Genomic DNA, 25262 nt, shown 5'->3' with positions numbered 1-25262 from the left:
GGCTATGTCTTCTGTCTCACCATTTTCAGGTGATGTGGGCAAAAAAAGCAGCTGGTTAATCCATATTGGTTTGCTCAAAAGCAGTGGCCAGCTTTTCAGAGCCTGGCTCGGCTAGTGCAAGATAACTTCCATCAGAGGTCTTTATAGCTGACGTGCAGCTATTTTGTGGAGGTCCTGGCTGGGCCTTTAGTAGTCTGTCCAGGCCTGGAATGCAAGCTTTAAAGAACGTATGGGAATGGACCTGAAGGTGCTCTTGAATGAATCGCAGTCATGTGGTGCAGGCACCATTCATGGTCAGTGCCACCACTGTAGAAACGGGACCATGATGGTGCTGGCCCATTTCAAACTACCTTTCATGGCTGTATGTTTCCCAGATAGAAACCTGGGAAACAGATAGAATCCAGCTTAATGAAAACTCCTCTTGAAGCAGGTATTTGTAATGTGTCGCATTACCAGTTTCCAGCTTCCCTTTGTATACAGAAAGAAGTTCTTAGCTGCTGCTTGTGAGCTGTCTGCACAGAACGTGTAAATGAGATATGAATTGAGCAGAGATGTTTTTAGCTGCTTTTTTTCATGTGAGTTGTTGGCTTTGCATGGGAGAGGTTAATGATTTACTTGGCAGTGGTTCAGAATGAAACTTACTTCTAATGTATCTAGGGATGCACCTGTTAACAAAACAGTTTTTGTTTTTCAGATTGTCAGTGCTATCTGAAAATAGAGACTTCCAGCAAAAAGTTCTTCAGCTTGTGGAGCGGCAAGGGCAGTGTTAAGAATACATCCCACCCTCCCTCCGTGCTTCCACCCCAGGATGCAGAGGAAAACAAGGCATATGGAGAGCAAATAGCATTCAAGGTTTGTTTGTTTTTATGTTCTCAGTTTGTTTATTTCTGAATGTATAAATTGGATTATGAAACATTATAGGCCAAGGTCCAGATATAACGAGCTTAAAATTTGCCTTGGTCCCAGGGTCTTACCATTTCATTTTGGCTGGGTGCCTTTGAAGTTTTAGAGTCAACCAATAGCGAACACCAGCTCTTGGGGAAACAGGCTATCTGCATTGTTTCTCTCGAGGCATTCGTCCAACTCTTAATGTCTCTGACTTCAAAATAGATTGTATTTACAAAACTTCAGGCCAGACAAGCATCCAAATTTGTAAATAGCATAGAAGGAGTTTTCTATACTTAAGGAGGGAGAGGGAGGGCTTAAGGCTTTTTGCTGCCCGGCTATTAAGAGTCCTATGATGTGGTAGATGTCTGTCTGTCAAAGGAGGGGGAAGAGATGAGCAGTTTCTGGTGTAGACTGTGTGGTTCCAGAATTAGACAGAAAAGTACCAGCAAAGAGATGCCCTACTCCTGATGTCTCACTGTCCCCAAAGGACAGAGCAGTGTTAAAGTTTTGTTCTGGTGATCGTCAGATGTTTTTCTGTTGTAGTTACAATTCTTATGTATGGCACATGAGAGAGAGACACTTTGGTTGGGGGTTTGAAAGACCTGGTGCAGCTGAGCTTATGGGGCGGGCAGGATTCCTCCACCCCTTTTAGTTTTGTCATGTGAAATAAAGGGGTTGGTTTGGAGGTTTGAAAAGAGTTAATCATGATGTTTTAGAAAAGGGTTATGAGAGTGTTTATTCAACTTTTCATTATTTTTAATTGCTTCAGCATTGTTTGCCATTATTATACTATCTGCTACACCTGTATGCTACTAGTTAACACAAAATTCATCTGTGTCTGGGCTTTGTAGCAGGAATCCACTGTGCAACCCTGACAAAGCCGCCTTTTAGGAAGTTTAAGCCTGTGGGCAGTTTTGCACATCACAAAGTCCTAGGGAGCAGGGTTGGACCTCAGCACATCCAGTTCATCCTCATTCCCCAGGAGTTTAAACACATCCGCTGGTGAGGGCTGCAGTTTCAGAGGGATTTGGTCTCATCACTTGCTAGGACAGGATTGTTCTTCTTGCCTGGCAAAATGCTTTGGGGCAAAATGATACTGAATAAACAAGGGTACTCTCCAAGTTGCAGGTTGTTTTCTGACTGATGCACACCAGGCAGGTGACTTTTAGAGCTGCTTTTTATATGATATTCGAACAGTTAAAAAAAAACCTGAATATATATTCAGTTTATTTTGTAACCCACTCATCTCTCTCAAAATCAGTATATAATGGAGCATCGCTACATTTTGTAATGACTTCAGAGTTTTGCCACTTGAAAAGAACTTAGGACACCAGTGCCACGGAAGCAAACATGCACAAGCTCTGAATTTGCTGCTGTTTGGTTAGCAGAGTATTTAGCCCATTCTTTTCTAAAACAGACAGGTTATTTTTAATACTAGCTTATACATTCAGGATATATTATAAAATGAAAATGGATTTGCAGGAGTGATCAGTGTTATGTTGAACATGATTACAACAGTCTAGAAGCTCTTCTGAAGTTTTGAGTTTTCCTTCCTCAAAAAGGTAAAGTAATTCAAACAACCAAACTCAAAATAATCAGCTGCTAACTGATTTTGATAAAAGGACAGCTGTGATGCTGTGCCACTGTGATTGATACAACTAGACTTACTGTTCCAGTGTGTTGTGCCATGCTTTATTGCCTCAGGTTAAAAGTGTCACTGAGATTTTAGGCAGTGCAGCACTTATAAAAAGTCATAATTTGTCACATTAGTCAATCTGGTGGGGGCTTGGGTTTTGATTTTGTTTGATCTGTGTTGGTAAAAGGAAGTATTAGACCTGATTCTAAATTATAATGAGACTGATGTCTGTTGGGGCATTATGTCCTGCAACCATCAGAGTGTGCTGGTGGTTTCCACCATGTTTCAGTGCTCTGGGATAGATACACAGTGTGTTGCCTTGCAAGTTCTTCAGCTTTTCAGCAGCCAGTACATTTTGTTTCATTTGATTGTGATCACATGCAGCTTTCCAAAAAGCAATGAAAACCCAGGGTAAGTTTGTCAGTGGAAGAAGGTGAATTTGAGAACCATGTGAAGACATGGAAGAGATAATTATGGCATACAGATTCCTAATGATAAACATACCAAGAGCATCCTAAAATTATAAAGCAGTGCGGTGTATTAATTTGCATTTTGGCTAAGGCGTAGCTGCGTTTTTGGACTATCCCTTTAATTCTGCTCTTTTAATTACCTGCTGACCGGTTCCTGGGGTGGACACAGCAGGAGCTGCGCCTGCAGCAGTTCCCTGACGTAGTGGTTTCTATCAGACAGAGCAATGGGATTCCTAAGGTTACTTTGAAACCTGGGGTCTCCTGCTGTAGACCAGCAGACTGACTTGAACAGGAATCTAATTAAAAAGTCCAAGATATTGACTAAAGCTCACAAGTGCCATCTGTTCAGTTTTACAACCTGAAATAACTCAGCGAATCACAGTAACAAGTTTGGTTGTTCCTGCATTTATGTTGCAGCTGAATTTTGTTACAGCAGATGGCCCATACAGGCAGAGGTGTGCAGACTGTGTTAGTGTTAATAACCGCTTAAACTTCCTTAAGTGTTCCAATAAAGTATGTGCTGGACGTAGAGGTGCTTTAAAACTTAATCTCATGAAGAAAGCATTGATATCCTGCAGACCCTGTGCTGATTTACCAGCTTAGAGTGTGCTTGGAAAGGGACAATGTACACTGGGCAATAAGAAGGTGCCTGGCAAGGTATGTTTCCTTGGGCTTTGCAGGAGCGAGCTCTTTCTTGCTGCTGGAGTTCCCACAGGGCAGAGGCACATGGACCATTCCCTTTGCAGGGTGGTGGGCTCTGGTTCTGAGCGCTCCTGGTTTGCGCAACCAAAGAACCTGCTTGCTGCCTGTTGCACATAGGCTTCAAAGTGTCGCTCTGCCTTTGGGCACCACTCAGAAAACACAAGCATGGACACCCATAATGCACATCGGCTTTAAAGTTGCTCTGGGGAGTGACTTCTTGTGCATGTGTGAGGTGTAGAAAACCTGAGTTGGGAAGAGAGCTGGTTAGCATGAGATACGAACATGCTGAAGGTAGTACAAGTGAAGTACTTACTGGTATGTGTTCATGTGGGATCCTCAATGGTGGTATAGCCTGAGGAAGATGGACACCTGATTTTTCAGAAGAGCCTCTTCTGCAGCATTGCTGATGTATAATTGAGATAAGTAGGTCACTATGTGCTTACTTTAATAGCTGTTTAATTATGGCCCAGACATTGCTGACATGTGCAGTAGGACTGTGGACTCACATGTTCGATTAAGATATGATCATAACTCCATCTGTAGACTCTTGTAACAAATTGTTCCTAGGTTAAAGTAATTAAAAACAAGGCTTGGTTCTTTATCTCTTTTCCGAGTGAAAGTCTTACTTATGTGGTTGATTGGATGAGAAAATGCCACAGGTTTGTAGACCCAGGCCGGTGGTGTGTGTGTAGAAACACACTGTGTGCGTGTGTAGAAATGCATTTGTGATAGAATGATCAGGAAGCCAATCAAACATGAGGAGAAGACTACTCACCAGTGCCTTCACATAAACCATGGAACAGACCAGCTGTAAAAACTCAGTAACGTATAAGGTTAGTACAGTGTACATTCAGACTTCATGCGAAACAAGATAGGGACATGGCAGAAGGAAGTTTTGTAGCTCTTTGGACAAGCCCCTGTGGCTGATGTTCAGGCGTAGTGTACAAGAGGAGAAGTGCGAGGAAGCAGAAGAAAATATCAGTCTGCTAAGGGAAGTCTTGTAGCCTGCTGTTTAAGCTCTGCATTCAGGAAACAATTCCTTACTAACAGGCAAAGGTAGATAAAAGGTGGATAATCAGTAACGCAGTACAACTAAGTTACTGATTTCCTAAAAAATCAATCTGGTGTATGCATTTTTTGCAGTGTAATTTTAGAAGGAATATATAAGATCCTAAAGATTTGAAGTTGAGATAATATTGCTATCTCCAAAGCTGGCTAGCTGTAGTTACTGTCTACCCTTATTTTCTATTCATACATTAATTTCCCTGTTGCCTTGATGTTCTCTGCACAGCTTCATCCTCCACTGCCCAACAGCTCTACTATACAGGTAACAAGGATCATCAGCCTTAGTAAAGATGACACCAAAAAGTTAGGGTGTTAAATTTGTGGGGTATGTTTTCTCTTTAAAAGACAACATGTAAGAAAATGTTGCCTCTTTATATTTGCTGTTACAAGCAAATTTAGTGCCTGGTCCGTGTAGCGTGCTTTTGTGTGACCTGAAATTTTATTACTGTTCTGTCTAGCCTCTTGTTGGGATTCAAAATATAAATATTGATGTGATAAATTTAAAAAACCAAACAAATCAGGTGTGCTAAATTTGAGATTTTTTATAAACGTAATTAATATTATTTTTTATTTTTTTTTTTAAGAAAAGCTAATGTATAATAATTCAATAGTTCTGGAGTTCAGTGCGCTTCCCTGTAGTAACACTAATCTGGTGGAAGCTCCAGAACTTAGTTTTCAGGTAGCTGGGCTGGTAAATGTAGCCTCAGCTCATTCATTAAGGTCTTGCAGGAAAGCTCTGCTTTTCATATGCTGATACAGTTGCTCTTTAGGTTGCCCAGAAGTGGGTAGTTTGTGTATGAGTAACAGCTGCTGTTGGAGTCCAGTATCTTATGAAAGACATTTGGCCTTCAGGTATATTTCTCCCTTTGGGCCTACCAAGACATTTGATTTCCAGAAATGTTCTTCCTTTGAAGTTTGTGCAGTATATTTGAAGAGGTGACAATATAATTGCAAAACTCTCTTTCATTTGGGACCGGAGTGGAATTTGAATGGAAAACAAATGGTGCCACCCACTTTCCTGCATTGCTGATAAGGTGATAAGGGATCTTGCACACTGATCGCTGAGGAACTTCCTTCTAGTCTTAAAAAAACAAAACGAAAATAAACCCTCAGTTTTAGGAAGTGCAATGCTCTGGATTGAGTCACTGCAAAACTGAGGTTTAATGTTGCGGATCTCTTCCTGCGCTATTAAAATGCAACTGGTATAAGAGCTGCTGTGTCGTGTTTTGATGGGCATGAAACAGTGGAAAGGGCCAGGCGTGTTCCGAATCTGTATCACAGGGACCAATAAATCAACTACCTAAGCATTGAACCTTCAGCTTGTTGTCACATCAGAGGGAGGGGCAGAAATTGCATGGAAGATGGAAGACAGCAGAAGTGATGATTATTTGTTGTTTTAGTTTTAGATTTCAAAGCTTTTTCTTTACCCTTTTCTGCTTGATGAGTTGGCACAATGGATGAAATTCTGTTGCTATTCAAGTTAGTGGGAAGTTTGCCATCAGCTTTAATGGGACAATGGTGTTTTCAAGATGGTTTGGGTGTTTATACAGGGTGTGTGTATTTTATGATTCCTTGGTTTTTAGGTAATAGTGAAAGCGTTAGGTTCCTTTTTCAGTTACCTGAAGAAAATTATGCTTACAGTGGGAAGTTTCACCTAGTTACAGCAAATTTTGTATTGCTTTTCTCAAAACTTTCTTTTTTTCCTACAGGAAAGGGCATTTTGACTGGCAGACTGACTTTCACTTAAGACAAAAATTAACAGTATCTTTTGACTTTGAAGTTATACAGTAGTAAAACTAGTCCTATATTTCTTTGCTGCTTAGCTGACATGCTTTAGGCATTTCACCAGCTATGTATACATAATGGTAAAATTGCACATAAAATCTTGAGGAAAGGACTTCTGTCTCAGAAAAAAACCCAAACAAGTGTCATGGAATTACATGGATGTTCTTCTGATTGCTTTCTTGAAACAGCCCTACTAAATTCTTCTAGTGGGTAAGGAAAAAATGTGAAGAAATAATTACATTTAAAGTATGCGCCAGTGTAATCTGCTTGCGTAGACCTCTGTGTATTCAAATTCATATAGAATACTTCTGCTTTTTTTTCCTATAAAATAATAGTATAAAGATTTCTCATATTGATTCTTAGCCTAGGACACCGATGTCAGATGCATTTGTTTGTTTAAATATATTGTATACATATCTGCATATATGGCTTTCGTATATTCTAATTTCCATTAAAAGGCTGCATGAAGGGTGAGTGGGAATAGTAGAATATTGAGCAATAGTGAGATAGTAGGCTGAGATATTTCTTCATTTTGTGGCTATTTTTAACTGGTAAAATTTACTTAGATGAAAAGCAGTTCTCTTTCCTGTGCATTCAGTTAAACCCTCATGAACTATGTCCTAGCATTTCTTAATAAAATCCATGTTAAAATATTATTGTGTTCATCTGGCTTCCAGGACGTGGTTTTCTGTTGCAAGCTGGCAAACCCAACTGAAGAGCAGTTATTTCTTTACATCTTTTGGTATGTTGCTGTAAACTGAATTAAGTGTTCTCGAGGGCAGCGACTGATTTTTTTACTCGGTCTATTACCTAATGCAATGGGAGCTTGTGGAAAGGGAAGGCGTGCTTTTGAACATTAGAGCAGAGGAACACATGCTAACATGATGCTATCTAAATGGATATGGGGGTAGTTCACAGACTCATAGGATGGTTTGTGTTGGAAGGGACTTTCAAAGGACAACTAGTCCAAGCCCCGTGCAATGAGCAGAGACATCTTCAACTAGATCAGGTTGCTCAGAGCCGTGTCCAAACTGACCTTGAATGTTTCCAGGGATGGAGCATCTACCACATATCTGGGCAACCTGTTTCAGTGTTTTGCCACCCTCATTGGAAGAAATTCCTTCCTTTTATCTAGTCTGAATTTACCGTTCTTTAGTTTAAAACCATTACCCTTTGTCCTGTTGCTACAGGCCCTACTAAAAAGTCTGTTCACATCTTTCTTATAAGCCCCCTTTCATGAGGGAGACAGATGAGGAGAAGACGAGAAAGCTCTGACACGAGGCTTACTGCGACTTTTTTCCATGTGGCCTTCTTTTCCCCAGCCATTACTTGAGCATTCACCACACATTAATCTTCACCTTTCTTGTTTTCACAGCTGCTACAGGTCCCCCCATCTGTCCATAGCCGCTGTAGATGAACCATGACAGTCCTGAAAAGTTAATACCCAATAAAGCATATTTCCAGGTGGCAAATAACCAATTATGCCATAGCTTGTTGCCTTGTTCATCCTTTTATCCTCTCAGGACCCAGAAATCATGCTGGGAGAGGGAAGCCTTTTTGGTGCTTGTTCATTCCTTGCGTCAGCAGTGTCTGGGTTGTTTCAGGAGCTCAGCAGATTGCTGCACTAGAGCTTAGGAAATGATTGTAAGATGTCTGTGTTGGTTTATTTCCTGTGTGTCATTTCCTGTGATATTTCTACAGAATAGCCCTTTCTGTTACACAGATATAAATCACCTGTGCTATAACGCTGCCATAGAAAATGGAGCAGTATGTTAAGTACACATGCTATGAGACTAGTGCTGTCTACTAATGCTATTAAAAATAGTTAATATAGTGGTAGATTTCTGGAAAATCAAGAGTGAATTCCTGTGGGAGTAACAAAATAACGAATTTATGAATATTTGTGTTCTCATTTTGTGTTAAGTCTAAATGTATTTCTGTCTTTTGAAATGCTTTTGGAACTAGTTGAATTTTTAGCTAATGTACATATCCTCTAGCTTTTACAGGCTCTAATTTCTTTACTGTGGTCTTTGTTCTCCCCAGAATATTTTTCATTTCTTTTTAAAATGATGTGAATTTAGATCAAAGTATTAGCAAATAGCACAGGATTGGCTGTATACCCAGAATCTCAACGTCAGTATTTATCCAGACTATATATAGCCAATTGATTAAAGTGGTTTCAGGTTTTGTGCAAGTCAAGAAGCTATTTATGTGTGTTGGAATAAAAGCCATAGTGTTGAACGAAGTTTTGATTATTCACAGAAGTTGGGAATGAAAAGATATTTGATTTCCAAAACTTTTGTAGAATCAATAAAGGAAGATTTATAGTAAAATCCAGGAGATGAAGGGTGGTTTCCTAAGTTCTTTGGACTTCATGGGCAAAAACACAGACAATGAAATTGACTTCTGATAATTTTTTAAAATTAATGTATTGCAAAGCCAGAAGTGATCACTGTGATCGTCTAGTTAGATTTCCTGAATAACACCGATTATGTGACTGAATTTTTTTTCTTTTTAAAGGAACATCAGTTCACATGTTTTATTTAAAACAAAACAAAACAAAACAAAAAACCCAAAAAAACAAAAAACTTCAATCCGTGGTAGACTACTTCATGATATCTGTATTTCTGTAATTCCCCCCAAACCTTGTTTTGCCTCTGCTGCTGCTGGTCACTGCTGGAGACTGGTTCTCCTAAGTGGACGTGTGAGCCTGACGCACCACATCCCCTTCCAGATTCCTGTAGAATGTGATGAAATAAGCAATATATGGTGCTTTACCAGCTGCTGCTTTTCTGCATGTGTTTTGACAAACAATGCACAATGTGAAATCCTTTCCTGCCTCATTAAGCGTGCAGCCTGTAGGAAAAGATACAGCAATAGAGCTTGGGGTAGCTGAGCCCCGTCCATCCCTTGGCCACCATGCTGCTGGGAGAAGCCCTCTTGTCCATGTGTCCATCTTTGCTTGTCTTCCCCCTTCCACTCCCCTGCCCTCAACTGGGGATAATTATACCACTTCAACACAGCACTTCTAGATCTGAAAATGAAAAGCCCGGTTCGTTATGATTATATGCCTTGTGTATGGTTTGAACATGCTTTGCCAGGCAGCAGCAGGTGGCATTCAGCAGTAAACAGCCTAATTATTTTTAGCTAGTTATGATAGTGGAAAAGTGTAATAATTTCCCTAGACAAAGTCTTGGCATCATTGAACATCGTTGGGATTTTACCTTCAATGAGATCTGGGTCGGCATTCATCCACTGCTGTTTTTTTTGGTTTCTCACCCTGCCCTTGGTAACTTGAGGAAGATTTGTGCTACTGGGACAGAGATGGCAATCTCTAATTGTGTTGCTGAGCATTGCCTCCTGCAACAAACGCATTTCTTGACAGTCCTAGTCAGAACCATGTCATTAGTTAAAATGTTTTAAAATTTTAAACCCGAGGTTTTATAACTGAAAGGATTTGGAAATCTTTCTAACTACAGAGTCGCTGCTTCTGTCTAGACTGTGGAAAGAAAAGAGCAAGTGTTAGAGTGAAGTGGTAGCTTAATTTTTGGCTAAAAAGTAACAAAATAATCTGAATGTCATACAGAAAACTGACTTTGTCATGAAGATCAGTTTTCATTATATTAAAAAAAAAACAACTGTGCTGTCAGCTACTGGATGTTTCTTTCCAAACACTTCTGCAAGGAGTATATGGAAAATTTATACTGTGATTTTTCCTCAAATGCAGTCTAAATCTGAAAAGGCTATTTTAAAGCAAATACAGTATTAAAAAGTTTCAAAGACATTAGTTGTAAGCTGTGTGTTATTTATTTGGAAATGATTGCTTTTGCCTATTTCCTGTGAAAAATGGATCCAACCTGTTGACACTTGCAACAACCATTTTTTTGTTTCATGTTGGCACAGTCAGTTGCTAGAGGCTTTTAGCACCATTAGAAGGGATAATACGTCATTTCCCTCCCCTATTGACTCTTTTGCTCATTTGTCTGTATATGTACCCTTCCTAAAGTAGCTTGGTCTTAGGTGTCCTTATACTTAGAAAGCTTTCCCTGACATCTAAACAAAGGTTTCCCCACTGAAAATCAAGCTGGTTTATTTCTCATCTATTCTTGATGAGGCTGGCCAACAGCTGATCCCAAATCTCTTTATAATAGCCTTTTATATACTGAAAGAATATTATGCTTTCCATTTTTTGTTCTTTTCTAAATAGGCTTGTCCTTCCTTTTTCATTTCTTCAAATTGCCTGTGTCTTTCTTTTATGTAACTGAACAAAGCAGTTCTCTAAAAGTTCCAACATATTGGTGAGCTAATTATCATCTTTGATAATTAAAAAAAAAAATATATTTTTGTTTAAAAAATTGCTGGCTAATTTTGTGCCTATATCTTTTCAGTCTTTGTCATTCTTAGTCCCTCCATGCATACCTGAAAAAAAAAGTACTAAAAGAAAAAATAAAACCAACAACACAAAAATGATGATTTGTGTGAGGAAAGGAAATGTAAATTAATTTCCATTAATTTCAGGAAATTGTTTGGGCTACTCTCAAAGCATGTCACTTTTTTCCCCCTACCTGTTGTCATCATGGTGCTTCATTCTGTGACTAACTTGTAGAGCATGCTTTTCAGCCAGATGGAAAAATGTGGACTTCATTGTGGTTCTTGGTTGCACCACTGTGAAAGACACAGGATGGGGCTGTTGTTTTTTGTCAAGACCATGTCATGCGTTCAGAGAAGTTTCTTGCTGAAATTCAGCAAATACACAGTTGGGATATTGCTAGCTAAAGAAAGGAAGATGGTAGATGCATATAACATGAGCCAGCAGTGTGCGCTTGCAGCCCAGAAAGCCAACCGTATCCTGGGCTGCATCAAAAGAAGCGTGACCAGCAGGTCAAAGGAGGTGATCCTGCCCCTCTACTCTGCTCTCGTGAGACCTCACTTGGAGTGCTGTGTACAGTTCTGGTGTCCTCAACATAAAAAGGACATGGAGCTGTTGGAGCGAGTCCAGAGGAGGGCCATGAGGATGACAAGAGGGCTGGAGCACCTCCCGTATGAAGACAGGCTGAGGGAGTTGGGGCTGTTCAGCCTGGAGAAGAGAAGGCTGCGTGGAGACCTCCTAGCAGCCTTCCAGTATCTGAAGGGGGTCTATAAGGATGCTGGGGAAGGACTCTTCCTTAGGGACTGTAGTGGTAGGACAAGGGTAATGGGTTCAAACTTAAACAGAGGAAGTTTAGGTTAGATATAAGGAAGAAGTTCTTTACAGTGAGGGTGGTGAAGCACTGGAATGGGTTGCCTAGGGAGGTTGTGGATGCTCCATTCCTGGCGGTGTTCAAGGCCAGGTTGGACAGAGCCTTGGACCACGTGGTTTAGGGCAAGGTGTCCCTGCCCATGGCAGGGGGGTTGGAACTAGATGATCTTAAGGTCTTTTCCAACCCTTACTATTCTATGATTCTATATAATTACAAAATGTTATGATGCATTTATCTGTTTAATTGGATGATGGGGCTTGTGTTTCTATATTTGGCTTCTACAAATCGAATACCCCTCCTTGCAGTTTTGAAAGGGGAGCTGGTCTCTTGGACTTTGTGCTGCTGTAGAGTTCCTACATGAAAATGCATTCAGACGTTTTTGGTAAGGTAATAGAGCGTTTGGAGACTGGCTGTGCAGTATCGGGTGTGTCAGGGAGCAGCGCAGCCTGGGGTGGGGTTGCTGTTGGCAGCCACGGCCAGTGCTGGGGTCTGCCTGAGTCACCAGATAGCAGCCTGGAGCCGTTAGAGCTGCAGCAGGAAAGGGGGTCCCTCCTGGGGTTCCCCTCCTGTGTCGCTGGTACCCACTGGAGAGCCCATTGGAGGGATTGAGCTGCTAGGAAGATAATCCTCCCTTGAAGGTGGGGTGCCAAAATACATGAAGAATTGTCTGTGGGGTGAGCATTCTTAATGCCCTTACAAAAGGGCCTGACGGTGACCTTCTCCCAAGTTCAAGTCTTTGAAGTGCTCAGGGAAAGGTCTGGTGCAAGGGGCGCAGGCAGCACCTTGCTCCGCTCTCCTGTACGCTGCAGTTGCGTGATGGTTCACATCACCTCTGCAGGCTCTCCGCTCTTCCTGGCTGGTGGTGAGGACACATTTGTGCTTGTCCTGTCTGTTTTCAGGGCAACAAAAACACAGCAACTCTGGCATCATGGCGCATTTAGCGTGTGAGGCAGCTAGGTCTAGGTAACTTTATATTGCAAGGGAAAGCTGATCTTGATTTATTGTCTTATTTTAGAGCATCAGTGCTGTCTCTGCATAATATGTAGCTTGTATTCACAGGTTCATTTTTTTTTTCTTTAATAAACTGTTAGAGTGGAAGAAAACAATTGTTCGAAGATTACTTAAAGCTAGTTTGATGCTATGGCGCAGACGGAATAAATAAATATAACAGAAGTTGATGCTCCTGCTAGTCGGGGTGGGCAGAGGAACTTCAAATCCAAGGATGTGAGTGGGAGAAAGCCCACATAAGCCCACAGGATGACAGCACAGCCATCTGGCTGTCTCGCAGACATTGGCACAGACGTCCTCAGCTCTTTTCCTATGAGAGATTTGTAGCAGGCAGCTGTAGTAGAACACGTTACCCATATCCTAAAGGCTAGGTTGCGACAGACAAGTGATGTGGTGAGATAAGGGCATAAGGAAAGCTAGGTAGTTGCAATGGCCGAGGTGGTGCAGCAGAGGAGTTCCCCTCTGCCAGGAGCTTAGCCTCGCTTGCTACTGATGTTCCCTGGCAGCCAGCTTCAAACCAGTGTCTGCAGTGGAAAGCTGCTCCAGGTGAACTAAGGGGGCATGACCCGACCTGCCACATCACCTCATGTGGATAACTGGGTACGTTTTGGGTCCTCATTCTTGGGGTGCGGTCAGAGTGGGAAGTAGGGAGTAGAGGAGCAGGTGGGGAGGCTGGCAGGGGCTGGAGGGAGCAGCCATATATCAAAGAAAGGGACTTCTGCAAGGGTGGGAGTGGGGATGGGGAATAGTTGTTCAGCAGATGAAATTTGCAGTGCTGATGTGAGAGTAAGGGAAGCTGGGAAGAGGAGGTGATGAAGAAAAATAGCTAGAAGAAGAATCTGGGAAGCATGGGAAAGAAAATCAATACACTGTGTACTTTGTGTTTTAAAATTACTTGGTGAGCAAAAAGCCAACTATGAGATTAGCCTCTGAATGAGAGGTGAAGTTTGCCAGTAATTTGGACAGCTCGACGGCACCCCCTTGTTGCTCAGGTTGTAACATACCTGAATTGCTGCACTGGGTTACATCGGTGAGGATTCTTCTACCTAGAAATTATTTGATTTTTCAATTAGGCTTTTCCTTAGAGAGGTAGCTTTCATCTGGTAATGCCCATATGCGCAGATGTTTATTATCTTCTTGGAAAAGGGATCAGGAGAGTTATTTCAAGGCAGACAGGATACCCTTATCTGGTGCTCTCCTTTTTCAATTACTGCAAGATGTGCGACTTGTCACAAAAGAGGAAAGGCTTATTTCCAAGAAAAGTAGCAGTTGAAAGAGTTGATGAGTATGTTACTGGAAAAAACCCAAACCAACAAACCAAACCCAACAAAACTGAAACCACCTCATAGAGTAGGTAGTATCTTGTGTTTTCATAGCAAGAGAGGAGGCATGCATATGTTCTGACTGCAAGATTACTCAGACGAGAACAGCTAGTACAAGCACCCAGCTTTCTCTGGCACTTACTTAAAAGAGGATGAATTAGTCTCTGAAATGCCTGGGTCATTCCACTAACTGTAGCAGGAACTTGGATTACTGGTTAATTTACGGAGTTATCTGAGATCAGAGGAGATGAATCCCACTCCCTTCTGCCCGCTGCTGGAGGTGCCCTGTGCAGAAGAGCCATGCAGCGGGTGTCCAGGTGGCGCTTTGGCAAGGTTTGTCCTGTGTGGCAGAGCCGTGTGCTGTATCCAAACAGGAGCAAATACTGTTCCATCGCTGCACAGATGGAGTCAAAATGGCATTTCAGGCTGACTTCTCCTTAGTTGTTTATGGCTTGTAGCGGTTTCAGGAAACGCTGCAGTATTAGTGTTGCTGGGATTCTTGGATGGTGCCATTTCCGTCACTTGGGGAGCCATTCTTCTGATGTGTGAAGGGCTGCAGAGCATTTGTTTGAGACAGGGATGGCACACAGGCACACAAACGTTTGTGCTAGGATATACTGCCTTTTTTTTGTTTGTTTGTTTTGAAACGGCTTTAATTTTCTTCTGACATAAATATGTCATAAAAAAAGCAAAAGCTTTGTGGTCTATCACTCTGTACTTCTTACAAGGCTTAACCAGTACAGTTTAATCAAAACCTTTAGTTAATACAGTTTTTGGGCTTTTTTTCCTGTATGTAAGAAATGTTTGAAAATTTCCAAGGTGGTGTTTTCCAGCAAGTTGTTTTTACAGACCACAGCAGCTTGTTCACGTATTAGCAGCAAACGTAAACCTGCACAAAGTGGTGAGAACCCAATGATAAGAAACTGATCTAGGAGATTCATACATTTGCAGTGGATACATTTTCAGAAGAGGAAATCTCTCCTTTTTCCAGATGCAGAAAACTCATCCAGGGTTACTGCACACTAACTTCTTGCAAGTTATCCTCAGTAGTAATATCAGCATTCATAGTGAGAGCAAAAACCTTCCACCAGCATTCCTGTGAAGCTGTGATTCACACTTCTGTTGAGATGCCTCTTGATAGACTGCATGAACAATGGTAGACATATTTATGATGAATTATAATATATGAATGTGAACACAGCGTGAATTATAACATGAATTATCTTTGATTTGCAGAATGTTATGTCTACTGAGCTAATGATGCTCATAGGGATGGGGTTACCTGTAGTATTTACAAAGAAACGGTTTTGTCCAGTTATGTGGTTGGCCTTGTTAGACCTGCTTATTAATCACAGAGTCTTAACAACCCCTCCCAAATAGATTAAGTAATATTCTTTTCAATTCACCATTGGAGAAGCTAAATGTAAGGTGGCAAACCAGTGGTATTGAACCTGGTATTTGAAGCCGGGAGCCGCTTCCTGCATAGGTGGTCTTTTGAGCAAGTCTTTATTGTTTTGTGTGTGGTTTTTCAAGTGTGGTTTCTCAAATCATGGTTCACTAAAACAAAATTAATCTAAACCCAGAATTTAGGTAGTTGTTGTAGGACGCTGTAGGGCCTGATGTTTTCTCACTCGCTTGTACAGAAGTGGTTGTGTTGGAAGGCAGTCTCCGTTGCCTGTTGTGGCTGTGTACTTGGGCGTGCGGGAACTGGATGTTTCTTCTGGATTATTTTGAAACTTTGACAAGGACATCACGAGTCTGAATAGATGCTGTTGCTTTATAATTTTCTTCTGTGAAGTACTGATCAAAGCAATATCTTTAACTGCTGTAGGACATACCTGCCTCTCTCTCCTTACCTCACGAGATCCAAGATGATTAAATTATGTGGTTATGGTGCTCAGAGGCACAATATTTGATTGGTATGTAGTAAGTCTCCAGCTCTTGTTTTTCATATGTACAAGCTTATTTCCAGAGCAGCTTCCAGGATAATTTTGCGCAGCTTTGAGGGAAGCCAGGGTAGGCTGCTGGGTGACCTGCAGGGTGACAAAGTGCTGGGGGGTTAGTGGGGTGCACAGGGGCAGTCCTGGCCACAGAGCCATCTTACAGACCTCTCCTTTGTGTTTTGCTACAGTCAGAAACTGGACACCTGCTACTGTGGCCCTGTTGCTTTTAAGCCCAGCCTGGGGAGGTCTGCACTGCAGTGATGGCTTCTGCTTTCCTTCCTGAAAGCTGGCTGTTGGGTTTGGGTGTTTGTATAAAAATGGACGTGGTTGTACCTGGCGTTCAGCTGGTGGCTGGGCTCTGCTCTGCCAGTGGCTTGCTTGTGCAGGTGCCTGTGCCTGGGGTTGGCCTGGGCTGGCTCCTGTGCATTGGGAACTGTGCTTCTGCTGCTGTGAGGCTGCTCAGAGTTAAACTGTGGAGGAACAGAGAGGAGATGAGGAAAGATATGAAACATTTTTTTTTTTTTTTTTTAGAGACATCTAAGTTTTGATGAAAATTGGAATTGAACATTTGTATGCACTTAATTAAGCTGGGGAGAGTACAGTTTTATTCTTACTGGCAATGATGCTGTCACGGACTCACACACAGCCAGAAGTGAACACATAACAGTAAGAGTGTGACTGTGTGGTCCCTACGGGTGCAAGCAGCAGGAGAGATCTTTGTGAGTTGCAGGGCTCAGTGCCACCAAGGTCTTGAGGTGCAGCTGATCGTCTGCTTGTGATGCTCTCTGCTGGGTGCCAGGGTCAAACTGTCTCATGCTGCTCTCTTCTCTTACTCCATCTCCTCTGGCTACTCCTTGGTCCTTCCTCTCTTTCTCAAGCATGTCAGCAAAGGTTTTTGTTTTGGTGAGTGCTTTTGCTTGCAGGCAAGAAGCAAAGTACTCTTGCCCTGTCTGCATACCTACCAAAACGCTTCAGGCAGCGTGTTCTTCTACCCCCACTTATGGGGCAAAACTCTGAGTCAAATTGAACTATCTGTTCTTAATACACTTAGATTAGAAAATGCCAGTGCCTTCACTGCTCAGCACGAAGCTTGGCTAGGTGGGCTGCATCCCGCACCGGCTAGGGAAGATGGTAATTTCCATCCCCCTAGCACTCAACAGCTGTTTTCTTTTATGTATAAATCACAAATACATCTCCTCCTCCATGCCGTACAAAACAATGCTGTTTTGTTTTAATGTTTTATTCTCTCTTGGTCAAATGTTTGTGTTTAAGACTTGATTAGTTAAAGCACTTTGGGAAAATTAACTGACTGCCTTTTGCAATGGCAAACCAAAACATGAGGTGGTTTGAGCGGAACCAGTGTTTATCTTGCTCACAAATGAAGGCTTAGATAATACTCTGCACATTGTTATTGTTTTCTTTGAGTGCTTTTGGGTGCATCAAATGCCTTAATATGCAGCAGGCATCATCAAAAGCTAGTCTGACAAGCAGCCTGAAACACTGCTTTCAGCAATGTTTGCTCATTCTTAATGACTTTTTAATAGATCAGTTGAATGATTTCAGGAGCGAGTTTCCAGCAGATTGCGGATCACCCTTAGACACCCATTGTATGTATTTAAGAACCTTCTTTCTTCTGCTTCTCACCTGGCAGCTGGAAACATGTTTTGCCTCTGGTTAACTCTGCAATCTGGCTGTTTGAAGGAGGACATCTGACACTGGTAATGTTACCTCCGTTACCATTGCCATTCATCAACTTTCAGTAGCACTAGTTATTCTCTTGTAGCATTTTGTGACAATGTTACCTATCAACCCAAACCGCCTTAGATGCTTCCCTCCTGAGGACATCAGTGGGAAGGGAACCAAACCCTCTCTGAGGCAGGGAGCATGAGGCATGAGCAGTTTTTGTCCTTCCGAAGACTTCACAAAGAAGGCCATGTAGCCTTGTGCCTGCATACTCTCCTTCAGGCCGCCTGGGCTTTCCTCAGCCACCAGGACAGCCCCCAGGCTCCTGGGTGATCAGAGGAGGATGTGTTACCTCTGGGAGGAAATTGGTCATGTGTTTCGTTTCAAATAACAAAACAAGGATTGCAATGGGGCAAATCAGTCTGGAAACTGCCCTAGCTATAGATGTGGTTCTAGGTCTGTGTTGCCTGCAAAATGTATGTTGTCCTTTTCTCTCCCTTTTTTCTTGTCAAAAGTAATAGACTGCATTTTTGTCCCACCAATTTATTTCAGTCTGTGGAAACATTGAGATCTCTAGCTTTTTTTCCAGTTAAGAATTCAGCAGAACAGAGGTTTTGATGTCACTGGTCACAACAGTACTGAACCAAGCTGTGCATTTACCTGACAAACGTCTGCAGAGGTTTCTCGGTTTGGTCCCTATTGCAGGCTAGGTAGTTGTATCATCAGGAGTTATATATAGATATCCCTAGGACAGAGGTTTGATTAGGGGGCCTGCAGCGACCTGCTGCCTTGGGCTTCTGCGAGTACTGGAGCAGTGGCTGCAGCGCTGGTGGGTCCCAAGTGAATCATCCATGCCCTCAGCCGCTGGGGTCACGGGGTTTTGCTCCTGGGATGAACCCTGAGAAAGAACAAACCACCTGGGGCTGGTCAGTCAGACCCTTAAAAACTTGGGGGGCGGGCTGGGCTGTAAAACCTAGTTAATAAACACTCTGTTTTACTGGTGGAACAATGCACGAGACCTTTAAGAACTCCTTTATGTGCCATCCCAATTGTACTACAAGTCAGTGCCACCTTTTTGGGTTTTATTTTCTTGCCTTTCATCCCCAGATTATTCCTGCAAACAAAGAGGAAATAATTCTGACAATCATTTATCGAAGGTAGCTAATGAAACAATGGAAGGATGTAGGCTGGGGCATAAATGGGATATTGTGACAGATGTAGATGATTATTAACCAGCTGATGTTTCCGCAAGAGCTTCTAATCATAAACACAGCATGGAGTGAATCTGGGTGTATTAATAGCAAAGGTTTTATGGAAAAATCTAAGTGTGGGCTTTTTCTTTAACATCCAATTTCCTGCTTTAATTGACAGAGTGTGAAGCTTTCATACAAATAATTTGGAAAAGATTATTTTGCGTTTCTGACATTAAGTAGATGGTACAGGCCAGGAACAGCATTCTGCAGAAGGATTTCTTGAAAAGGACTCCCACAGTGATGCTTTTTTAGAGATGTGACTAGTGACAAATGCTAAACTTGGTGATATAATAAAGCCAAGTGGCTGTGGTAGAAGAGTATCTATTTGTGTCCATGCAGCCTGTGTTTTCATGTGACTTTGCAAGAAAGAGGAAGATGTTATCAGAGAGAAATCATTATGCTGCAAAACTTGTGGGCTACACTTCCAATTTTTCTCTGGCTTTCTATCAAATGTCCTCCTATTTAGTTTTAGTCCTGTATTGTCCTGCGCTATGTTTTGGGAAACGAAATGCTAGGTTTGTGCTATAATCACTGGGTTAGAGTTTAAATACTTTAAATGTGCACCTTTCTTTCTGAGGCTCTGCTACAGCTTTGGCCCATCACTCTAATTTTCTGAATTTCTTAGGGGGGATGGAGAATGAAAAGGTTAAACAGAAATTACCTAAATAAAACAATGTGAAAGCTCTTTTTAATGTCTTATGTCACAGCTCTGCAAATATTGAGTCCTGATACCATTTGCAAACATAAACAGTTTGTTTGCTTTATAGCAGCTAGTATTTTAGATGTGTAGAGTGGTTGCTTGCAGTGCCTATAAAATGGGGTAGAAAATGTTGAGGAAGGTATGTATTATATGAGGAATGTATTATAATGCTATAATACATTAAAAAGACTATATATGAGTGCTAATGCGTGTGTTGTTTTAATAATTTGTATTCTGCCAGTATTGGCCAATGTAGTTCAGACATTTTGTGACAGGAGCAGCCCTATCTTAAAATTTGAAAATAAGGGAAAATAGCGTAAGTTAATCAAAAGATATGGACAGGAACCAGTTTCTCCACTGGTCACACCCAGCACTCCAGAAATGTGATATAAAATATAAAGCCAAAGGGGACCAGAAGTACTGAACTTGCAGTGGTTCCTCTCACTGCAGGAATGCTGAAGGGTCCACAGCAAAGCACAGCACTTACGGCACATGGTCTCTTCTAGCTTTGGAGCCTGTTTTCTGGTGGCTAATTAAAAAACCCACTTTATTATTCTTGATCTGAATTGTTCTCCCCCCCCCCCCCCTTTTTTTTTTACTGTTTTAATTTTTTCCACCTCAAAGCTGTTGCTCTGCTAAAGAAATCTTCTGAAATTAAGCAGTCTGTGCCAAGTGAAATCATTCAATTATTGGTGCTTTTTGGTCTTGCCTTTGAATAAACAGAGCCTTCCTGACGACAGGGCAGTTCCTCAGGAATTCCTTTATGGTGAATTAGGCAGGGCAATGATGAATAACTGGGGGCAAAGGACACTCTGAGCAGCGGACCAAATTGATTACCTAAGTCCTCAGCTAACTTCTTGAGGGCAATTTTGGATAGGCCTGGTATCCTCTAAGGCATAGGTGGAGCCTAATCTCACCCTAGGGGCCTGTTCTTGTTAATGTTTTCTGCTGTGTTATCTATAACTTTAGAGGGCTAGAGCTGTATAATGAATTAAGGGTTTGCAAGAAAGACCAGGACCTGGCATCTTTTCAGAGTCATCTCATGGACCCCTGGTGCACGTGGGACGGTGGTGACAGGATGTTGCTGTGGTGCACTGGGTAGCCCTGTGTCACTGGCCGTCTGCTTCTTCACCCTCTGCTCCCTGGCTGCCTGTTCACCATGGTGGCATTCCCTCTTGGCACGTCGCAGAGAGATCCAGCAGGCGCAGGCTTTGCCACTTGGACATTCGCCGTCGAGGGGTCCGGGAGCTGCAGGGTCCAGCATGCCCGCACCCCAGCGCGGAGTGTGCACCTAGCAGGGGAACACAGCTACACTATTTCACCATCCTGCTGAACTTTTAGAGGTTAAAGCATCTGTTAGGAAGCCTAGAAAGCCCTTTTACCAATATTTTCTGTCTACAGCAAACCCATGATCTGCTGTATCTTGTTATAGGAGAGAGCAAAGCATCATGGCATGGACTGTTTTTAAGTGCATTTGGCTTCATAGCAGCCTAATGTGCTCCCTACTGGTTTGAGAGACTTGTCATTCCTGGCGGTCCTTTCTTTCTTTTTTTTAATAATTCTGGCCACTGAGGTTATCACTGTTATAGCAGAGCAGTTACAGTGATAGCAGTGTGTAGTCTGTAGGAGTGTGGAGCATGATCCCCCCTTTGTATCCTGGACAAAACTAATGTGCTGTCTGATTACTATCTTGAAAGGCTAAGCTAGAATCAAAGGTTGTTTATTACACATATTTTTTTCTTCCACTGTCTTTTCATCTCTTCTGAATGGTCTCAAGATTCATTAAAATGATGACCCATTGTTATGCATCTGGTTAGGTTTGAAGAGGCCCTGGGTTTAATATCGAGTGCTGCTCCCTGATGAACATGTTGGAGACATGACTTAAGATGAGTGAGGAAATGGGATGTGGGACTCAGGATGAGAGCAGGAGGGAGTGATGATTTTAGGTGTTTGTGTTTGCACTGCCAATTCCCTCTGCTGATAAGAAGCTACTTCAGCACCGTCTGGTATTTTTAGAGTTAGGCTGGTGATGAAATATGCTGCTTCTCCTGGAAACTATACAGACTTACGGTGAAATAAACTTTGAAATGAATTTAGGACCATCCCCGCTGTTGCTTTCCAAAGAGCATGGACTTGCATGGGTAAGTCTTGATTCCTATTACCACAGCAGAGCAGCACTGGAAGGGGCAGCGGTCAGACTGGGGACGTTTCCAGGCAGTGCTGTAGCAGCCCCTTGGCACCTATCCTGTGTTCCTTGCCTTTTCTTTGAAAGAATTAAATTCAAAATGGTGCCAAGCTTTGAGGGTAAAACTTGAGCTCACAGGATTTAATCAATCTGCTGGTGCCTATGTAGTACAGAAATTCAGTGCCTGCTGGGGAATCATTTTGATATGTGATTTTTTATTTTTTTTAATGTTTTATTTTAAATGGAGTGTTCCAGAAGGAAACAGGGGGAGCAGCAGATTAAAGATACACAGGACAGCAGTTAAAGTTTCTCTCTTTCTAAGATCACTGATGGCAGACTGACGTGCACCGTTTAGATTTACTTCCAGTTTCCAGGCTCTTGCAAGCAATTGCTACTTCCAACGGCAAGTCGCAAGGTACCGGCAAATTCCTGAAAGAGTAGCTTTTTTCTTGGAGGAAAGAGGAAGGGGAAGTATTGCAAAAAGCTATATTTCATTATCTTGGATGTACAGAATGGAAGTGAGTTCTGATGCTGGCCTCTCCGTGCTTCTGCGATTAAGTTCTCATGCTCTGTAAAAATATTTCCTGGGGCCATATGATTCCCACCAGTAAGTATTTAACTAGCTGCATCTTCATTGGAACCAAACAAGGAACTACGCTTCTCTAGAAGGGACATACATATCTTGGGATCTGTGCTTCCTGTTCATTTACATTGAGCAGAAATGGTAGATGATGTGTGGAGAGACAGGAAAATGGGAAGGGCTGGGTAGGAAACAGTTCATAGATTGTCCAAATCCATTTTTTTTTTTCTTGTCATGACCTTATGCAGAAAGTCAGTCTGACATAGATTCACAGGTTGCCTGATACAGAGGTCACACATGGAAGAGTTTGTCACATGCTAAATTTTGTGTTCAGTTTCTTTGCTTCTTAGTGCTGTTTGGTGGAGAAGTTGTGGAAGGAGCATGGGAAGCTTGGCTGGGCGCTGGCCAAGGAATTGCAGCTGGTCTCCTAATTACAGAAAGAGAAAATGATATACAGGCCTGTGGGGATCTGTCAGACACATATTTATTGGGCAGGATGGAGAAGGACTTAAAGCTATCACCTTCTCTGAGTCACCCCCTCCCCATACAGTGCATATGCACTGAGTTTCATGACACTTCACAGCCATGCAAAATTCATCATCTGGAGTACTCTGATCATCTCCCTTCTCCCTAGTTCCTACCCAGTTTGCAGCTCCACCAGGTTCCAGCTAATGGCTGCAAAATGGAAGAAATAATATGAAAAATATATCAAAATAAGGGATTCTGCAGTTTAGGACTGCTAAGTGATAATCCGACCACCTTTGCTGTATCCTGTGCCTCCTCAGACACCAGTAAGGAAAAGTATGTCAAGGTTGCCCCTGATGAAAACAAGAGAAGAACCCATGTGTGCTGGCTGCTGCAGCACCAGCTAGTTGGAATAGTTCAAAAGAATTTTAAAAAGCTTTGTCAAAAGTGGCATGTGTTGATATATACTGGTTTCTGCCAAGCTTGAGTCCCCAGATTCTTGGGACATTGACTGAGGAAGATGGGGAAGAGGGATCAGGTCAAATTTGGAGTCTCTGCACTCTTCTCTTAAAGTACTTGCAAGTAACTTCCTTCGTGCTTTTTCATTATGGGACGGGAAGAAAAAGGGGTTGGACACAACAACCTTACAAGGAAAGTGGACAAAACTCTGCTTATCATTCATTTGTGCAGTTCCAGGCTTTAGCTAATGTCCCTTGGACTCCTTGATGCCTTTGCCCTCCCTGCACAGCTCAACCCTCTCATGGAGAATACAGGCAGAAAGGTGCGCAGCAAGGGTGCAGTTTTGGACCATTTGTCTAATACTCTTGCGACTCTGAGGACACAGTTTGTCCAAGCTAATCTGAAGAAAATTCTTAACTGGGTATGAAATCCGAGCTCTGCAGCAAGCAACCTCATGCTTATTTTAGTCTAGCTGGGACTTCATCTTTAGGAATGTGGAAGCAAATTCATCAGAAAAGTAGTGCTTTTTAAAGGGAGTGAGCATCAGTTATGCCTTAAGCTCTAGTTCAAGGTACAGGACCTCAGTAGGATAAAGATATGTTAAAAGTTAAACTTGTGCTTAAAATGCATTTCTGAGGTTTTTCACAAATGGAAACCTGAGTGCTCCAATTGTGTGCTCTGGCTGCAGTATTCTGGAGTGTATGCACCACCCTAACATATGTTTTTCAAAGCCGGGGAAACTATTGCATATTATGTCATTCTTCATTTCACGACACTGTTGATGCAAACCAGGACAGGAAACTGGCTGGGATCATGATATATCACTTATATTTCTTTTTTTTTTGTGTGTGTGTGTGTGTCTTCTTGCTCTCTTGAAGAGAAAAAAGTATTAAAGCAAAAAAGAAAGAAAAAGCTTTGAAATACACTTCCTTTTTGAGAGAAACTGTGCACTTTTTTTTTTTTTTGGTCTTATGTATGATGTAATTCTTAAAGACAAAAAAAAAAAATTAAAAGCACTGTTAAAAATTGTTTTATAGCTACTGTTTCCTTTTTGACCTTGATGCTTGGCTGTGATTACAGGAGAAGCTGATCAGGCGATCTCAAGAGTTGCAGCTTCCTGGGATTGTCTGTCAGAGGAATGAAGAGCAAAAGAATAACTTTCCGTCATGAAGTATGTGCCAGTATATTTTCAAGTGTCCTTAAAAGACTTTTCTTTGGACATAATAGAGTGGATTCAAGGACCCAAGAGGCCAGACCAACAAACAGATATCAGTCCTTAAGTTTTTTTGTTTTGTTTTGTTTTGTTTTGTTTTAAATGAAAGTCAGCGGTTGATCTCAGTAACGTTTCCTGTGTAAAATACTGGCCTGCCTTTTGGTGCTGATTTGCTGTTTGGGTTGTTTACATTAGGAAGCAGAATGACCTAAAGAATGAAGCATTTCTTTGAGGAAGCATTGTTCCTTTATAGTGAATATAGAAAGTTCCCCTTCAGCAGGCAGCTGGAATCCGGCAGCAGGAGGCAGTAGGATTGATCTTCTGCTTTTCCTTAACGTCCCAGTCCTCTTTTCAACTATCACTTTACTGAGACAGCACTGTCTTGATTTATCTCAGGGCCAGTACAAAAGTGTTTCCCTCGGTGACCTTGAATTTCTTCAGCCTTTCCATCTGCTGGTTTGATGTTTCGGGCTAGATGTGCTCATCTTCCCAGCAAATCCAGAGCCTGGCTGCTGCCTGGTCTTGCTTATAGTCTCTATTTGCCGTGCTTGTGGCTCAAATGCTTTGCTCCAAAAGCTGTATATGGATGAAGTTTCTTAGACAGTGGTGGGATCACTGTCATATAAATCTGGTGTACATGCTTCGCTATAAGTGAAGTTGGTGCC

General features: G+C 42.0%; 1 protein-coding gene across 1 annotated transcript in view; it reads left to right on the top strand.

Moving 5' to 3' along the window:
* The window catches only part of SCAF8 (SR-related CTD associated factor 8), a 207242-nt gene that overhangs the window by 157586 nt on the left and 24394 nt on the right, over nt 1-25262 (top strand). The window contains exons 21-22 of the transcript XR_003993556.1: nt 695-852; nt 24465-24555. The gene's annotated coding sequence lies outside the window, so the exon portion shown is untranslated. The remainder of the gene's footprint in view (nt 1-694; nt 853-24464; nt 24556-25262) is intronic.

The sequence above is a fragment of the Strigops habroptila genome, chromosome 10 (assembly GCF_004027225.2).
Source record: "Strigops habroptila isolate Jane chromosome 10, bStrHab1.2.pri, whole genome shotgun sequence".
Lineage (NCBI taxonomy): Eukaryota > Metazoa > Chordata > Aves > Psittaciformes > Psittacidae > Strigops > Strigops habroptila.
This window is presented reverse-complemented; position numbering and strand designations above follow the sequence as displayed.